The following is a 6,834-nucleotide window of genomic DNA, read 5'->3' on the forward strand; positions in this document are numbered from 1 at the left end:
CGGCACGGGCGGCGGTGGCCCGGTGCCGCGACGACGGCTGGAGGGTTAGGGTTAAGGAGATGGGAGATGGGGAGAGTGGTGCGGCTGCGGGGTGGGGCGGCGGCGGCACGGACCAGCGGCGGCGGCGGCTAGGGCAGCGGAAGGTTGGGGATCGACTTGCTATCTGATACCATGTAACTTAGGAAGAGAAGAATTGCGTGCAACGATGATTCTCATTAATCGTGCACTAGGCACATATATAGATACAACGGCTGTGAGAGCTCAATCGTATCCGCTATACAAGGAAAGGATCGGGAGATATCGGTAAGCTAGGAAGTAAATACATGAGATTCTAGCCGCCAGATATACATGCAATACCAACCGTTCTCAACAAAAGGAATGAGAGGAAATTTATTCTCACAAAATTATACATGCAATACCAACTGTACTCAATAAAAAAAATGAGAGGAAATTTATTCTCACAAAACTATGATGATCACTAAACGATGGCGAAGAACATAAAAGTCTTGAAGATCCGAGATCCCCCACCTCTCAGCGCCAAGATAGCAGCCGGAGGCGAGGGGATCTAAATTTCTCTGATGACAACCGCGGCGGCACAAAAAACCCTAGTTGAAGACGTCACCTATTCCAATGCGTTCGAACAGGAGGTGGTACTAATGGATCGCATCACTTACTAAAAATAATGCATTTGTGCGGCGCTGAGCAGTGCAACCTGCATCTAGCGATTTTGCATGGGCCACGCTGTAGTCAGAATTGGGACATACTACCTCTGTCCCAAAATATAAAAACGTTTTTAACACTATACTAATATAAAAAACATTCTTATATTATGGGACGGAGGGAGTACCAAACATTCAAAAGCTAGTTGTTCCTCGTACCCCTCAGAATTGGGACAACTAGCGATTTTGTTTTCCTCTCGGTGTTTTTCTTTTTCTTTCTTTTTATTTTTTATTTTTCTTTTATGTTTATGTTTATTTTTTATTTTTTCTTTTCTATCTTTATTTTTTTATTTTTGGTTTTTTTCTTTTTGTTTCGTTTTCTGTTCTTTCTTTTCTGTCATTTCTTCTTTATTTTTCACTTTTTGCTAATTTTATTTTAAAATTCACGAACATTATTTTAATCATCAGATTAATAATATGTTCAACCAGATAAAAAAATGTACTCAATTTAAAAAGTTGTTCATCGAATTTTAAAATTGTTCATCGACTTCAAAAAATGTTCCAAATTTAAGAAAATGTTCATTAAATTCCAAATTTGGTTAATTGATTTTTCAAAAAATGTCCATTGAATTATAAATTTGTTCATCCATTTTTGAAAAAACAATTTTATTGAATATAATTTTTGTTCATCAGGTTCAAAAAAAGTTCATCGAATTTTTAATTAGCAAACATTGTTTTGAAATTTATTGTAATTTTTTAAATTCATGAATTTTTTTGAATACGCGATCATTTATTTTTCAAAACTATGAGCATTTTTTAAAGCTACAAACATGTTATGATTTCTGTAACATTTTCCTGAAAATTCATTTGATTTCCTGAACTTTTTTGATATTCTGAATTGTTTTAAGGATGAAAAAAATAAAAATACGGATTAAAAAAATCAAGGCCCCCAACCCCAATCATGGGCTGGCCCAATAGGGGCGCGCAGGAGGAGCGGGGGTGCGCCCAACGCCTCACGCACCAAATAGGAGCTCCCCCTCGTAAGAGACTTCATCTTAGCTTCGGCTTCGAAGCAGGTTATTAATGACATTGATCGGGGGAGCGCAACGAGCTTTACCTTTTAATTGTATCTTTAAATATGAAGGTCGTGCTACCAATGCAGACGCCGATAGGTTAGCCAAGTTTTGGCACTTACTTGATCAGGGAAGATATGTTTGGTTCGTATCACCGCACGATCCCTTTTGTATTCCACTCCACCCTGAGTTTGATCAATAAAGCTTGGTAATACCCCTCAAAAGAAAAAGAAAAAAACTAGTTGTCCCGCGTTCTTTTGCTCAAAAAGAGTTGTCCCTCGTATTTTTTAATGCTAGTGACAAGCTACATGTTAGTGTATTTAGACTAAAATAACTCAGATATAATAGAGAATAACTAATTTATTTAATTATTACTACTAGTCGGGTGACCCGTCGGGTGACCAACGGGCATAAACTTAAACCCACACCCTACTCACGACTAATAGGGTTTCCCATGGGTAAGACCTATGGGCGAAGTCGACAACCCATAACCTACCCATTTGGGTCAGGTGCCCATGGGCGGACGGACCCATAGGTCAAATTGCCGGGTTGAGTCAAAACTTAGGACAAACTTAAGTTCCTTCTATAAGTTTCTCCAGCATGGTGTTATACCTCAGACATCCATCTTGAAGTGTCTGGTGCGAAGCGAAAATACAGAGAACAATAGCGAAAAATCAACATAGATGAACATCATTATTTTTACGTGGAAAACCACCAAATTGAAGAAAAAACCATGGGACGAAGCCATCCAAATCTTATTCCACTATAATCAAAAAGTGGGGTTCTATAAGTTCTTCTCCAGATAGCACTAGAGGTTCTCCTACATAAAGGTCCACTACTGGGAAAAGGCTTGTAGGTGAACTCAAATGAGTGGCGGGCGTGACGAGTTACCCACCACAACTATTTTGAAAAAATAGCAGTGGTGGGTAACAAAAAGAGCCCGACACAGTTAGGGGTGTAACAGTGGCGGGCACTTTTTGTCGCCCGCCACAGGTATAATCTTCCGGCCGGGAGTTGTTTGCGTAACTCAGCAGTGACGAGCACTAACTAACGCCACAAAACTGAGGAGGCCAAAGCAGACGAGGCAATCACTGGGGGCAAATTGGCAGGAATGGTGCATGACGAATAGATGCAAGAGTTAACCGTGAAAGAGACCACCATCGAGACAACTTCTCATAGAGAGGCTACCAAACTGGCGACTCTCGTGAAGTGCTAAACAACTCCTTTGTACGCTGGTTGCAAGGCAAAACACACCCGACTAAGTGTCACGATGAATGTTATGGACATTAAGGCAAAAACCAATAGCACATACACTTCCGTCGATGTGAACTTGAAGTATTTGCATGACGTTCTTAGTGAAGGCAACGTGTTGCCACAAATATCAAAGAGGCAAGGAAGGTACTGTGTCCTCTTGATATGAAGCCAATAAAATACCACGTGTGCAAAAAAGACTGCATCATTTACCGGAACGAGCACTCCAACTTAACAAGGTGTCTAACATGCAATTTTCTCCGATTCAAGTGGGGAAATAACAATCGGGAAGACAACGATGATGATAGAGCACCTGGTAGCGGTACTCCTTATAAGGTTGTATGGTACTTTCCAATCATTCCACGTCTAAAGCCTTTGTATGCAAACAAGAAGCAGGCAAAGCTTATGCTTTGGCATTCTAAGAGGAAGAAGGATGACAAAGTGATTAGACACGTTGTGGATGGTTGGCAGCGAAAAGCAATCAATGATGAGTGCCCTCATTTCAGTGGAGATGATAGGAATGTCAGGATGGGTTATAGCATAGACGGTCTGAATTGCAACCAAAATAATGTGCACAACACCTGGCCCATGGTTGCATGCATCTACTGAAGGAAATATGCCCTAGAGGCAATAATAAAGTTATTATTTATATTTCCTTAGATCATGATAAATGTTTATTATTCATGCTAGAATTGTATTAACCGGAAACTTAGTACATGTGTGAATACATAGACAAACAGAGTGTCCCTAGTATGCCTCTACTTGACTAGCTCGTTAATCAAAGATGGTTAAGTTTCCTAACCATAGACATGTGTTGTCATTTGATGAACGGGATCACATCATTAGAGAATGATGTGATGGAAAAGACCCATCCGTTAGCTTAGCATAATGATCGTTTAGTTTATTGCTATTGCTTTCTTCATGACTTATACATGTTCCTATGACTATGAGATTATGCAACTCCCGAATACCGAAGGAACACTTAGTGTGCTATCAAACGTCACAACGTAACTAGGTGATTATAAAGATGCTCTACAGGTGTCTCTGATGGTGTTTGTTGAGTTGGCATAGATCGAGATTAGCATTTGTCACTCCGTGTGTCGGAGAGGTATCTCTGGGCCCTCTCGGTAATGCACATCACTATAAGCCTTGCAAGCAATGTGACTAATGAGTTAGTTGCGGGATGATGCATTACGGAACGAGTAAAGAGAGTTGCCGGTAATGAGATTGAACTAGGTATGATGATACCGATGATCGAACCTCGGGCAAGTAACATACCGATGACAAAGGGAACAACGTATGTTGTTATGCGGTTTGATCGATAAAGATCTTCGTAGAATATGTAGGAGCCAATATGAGCATCCAGGTTCTGCTATTGGTTATTGACCGGAGATGTGTCTCGGTCATGTCTACATAGTTCTCGAACCCGTAAGGTCCGCACGCTTAACGTTCGATGACGATTTGTATTATATGTTATGTGATTTGATGACCGAAGTTTGTTCGGAGTCCCGGATGAGATCACGGACATGACGAGGAGTCTCTAAATGGTCGAGACATAAAGACTCATATATTGGAAGGTTACATTCGGACACCGGAATGGTTTGGCTTGTTTCGGATGAGTTTCAGAGTACCGGGGGTTATCGGACCCCCCGGGAAGTTCATGGGCCTTCATGGGCCTTAGTGGAAAAGAGAGAGGGCTGGCAGGAGGTGGCGCGCGCCCCCCTTGCCAATCCGAATTGGACAAGGGGAGGGGGCGGCGCCCCCTCCTTCCTTCTCTCCTCCTCCTTCCCTCCTTCTCCTAGTGGGAATAGGAAAGGGGGGGGGGAATCCTACTTGGACCGGGAGTCCAAGTAGGACTCCCCCATGGCGCGCCCTCCTTGGGCCGGCCACCTCTCCTCCCCCCTTTATATACGTGGGAGGGGGGCACCCCAAAGACACACCAAGTCTTCTCTTAGCCGTGTGCGGTGCCCCCCTCCACAGTTACACACCTCGGTCATATCGTCGCAGTGCTTAGGCGAAGCCCTGCGCCACTAACTTCATCATCACCATCGCCACGTCGTCGTCCTGACGGAACTCTCCCTCGGCCTCAACTGGATCAAGAGATCGAGGGACGTCATCGAGCTGAACGTGTGCTGAACACGGAGGTGCCGTACGTTCGGTGCTTGGATCAGTTGGATCGCAAAGACGTTTGACTACATCAACCGCGTTACTGAACGCTTCCGCTTTCGGTCTACGAAGGTACGTGGACACACTCTCCCGCTCGTTGCTATGCTTCTCCTAGATAGATCTTGCATGATCATAGGATTTTTTTTGAAATACTACGTTCCCCAACAGTGGCATCCGAGCCAGGTCTATGCGTAGATGTTATATGCATGAGTAGAACACAAAGAGTTGTGGGCGATAATAGTCATACTGCTTACCAGCAACGTCTTACTTTGATTCGATGGTATTGTTGGATGAAGTGGCCCAGACCGACATTACATGACCGCGTTCATGAGACTGGTTCTACCAACGTGCTTCGCACACAGGTGGTGATACGTCTCCAACGTATCTATAATTTTTGATTGTTCCATGCTATTATATTATCTGTTCTGGATGTTTAATGGACTTTATTATGCACTTTTATATTATTTTTGGGACTAACCTATTAACCGAAGGCCCAGTGCAAATTGCTATTTTTTTTGCCTATTTCAGTGTTTCGCAGAAATGGAATATCAAACGGAATCCAAACGGGATGAAACCTTCGCGAGGATCGTTTTTGGAACAAACACAATCCAGGAGACTTGGAGTGGACGTCAAGGAAGCAACGAGGTGGCCACGAGGTAGGAGGGCGCGCCCAGGGGGGTAGGCGCGCCCCCGCCCTTGTGGGCCCCTTGTGGCTCCACTGACCTACTTCTTTCGCCTATATATAATCATATACCCTGAAAACATCTAGGAGCACCACGAAACCCTATTTCCACCGCCGCAACCTTCTGTACCCGTGAGATCCCATCTTGGGGCCTTTTTCGGCGCTCCGCCGGAGGGGGAATCGATCACGAAGGGCTTCTACATCAACACCATAGCCTCTCCGATGATGTGTGAGTAGTTTACCACAGACCTTCGGGTCCATAGTTATTAGCTAGATGGCTTCTTCTCTCTCTCTTTGGATCTCAATACAAAGTTCTCCTCGATTCTCTTGGAGATCTATTCGATGTAATTCTTCGGTGTGTTTGTCGAGATCCGATGAATTGTGGGTTTATGATCAAGATTATCTACGAACAATATTTGATTCTTCTCTGAATTCTTATATGCATGATTTAATATCTTTGCAAGTCTCTTCGAATTATCACTTTGGTTTGGCCTACTAGATTGATCTTTCTTGCAATAGGAGAAGTGCTTAGCTTTGGGTTCAATCTTGCGATGTCCTTTCCCAGTGACAGCAGGGGCAGCAAGGCACGTATTGTATTGTATTGTTGCCATCAAGGATAAAAAGATGGGGTTTATATCATATTGCTTGAGTTTATCCATCTACATCATGTCATCTTGCCTAATGCGTTACTCTGTTCTTATGAACTTAATACTCTAGATGCATGCTGGATAGCGGTCGATGTGTGGAGTAATAGTAGTAGATGCAGAATCGTTTCGGTCTACTTGTCACGGACGTGATGCCTATATACATGATCATGCCTAGATATTCTCATAATTATGCGCTTTTCTATCAATTGCTGGACAGTAATTTGTTCACCCACCGTAGATTATGCTATCTTGGGAGAAGCCACTAGTGAAACCTATGGCCCCCGGGTCTATTTTCCATCATATTAATCTCCCGCCAACTAGCTATTTCTGTCACTGTTTATTTTGCAATGTTTACT

Source organism: Triticum aestivum, chromosome 5D (assembly GCF_018294505.1).
Source record: "Triticum aestivum cultivar Chinese Spring chromosome 5D, IWGSC CS RefSeq v2.1, whole genome shotgun sequence".
In the NCBI taxonomy this organism is placed as follows: Eukaryota; Viridiplantae; Streptophyta; class Magnoliopsida; order Poales; family Poaceae; genus Triticum; species Triticum aestivum.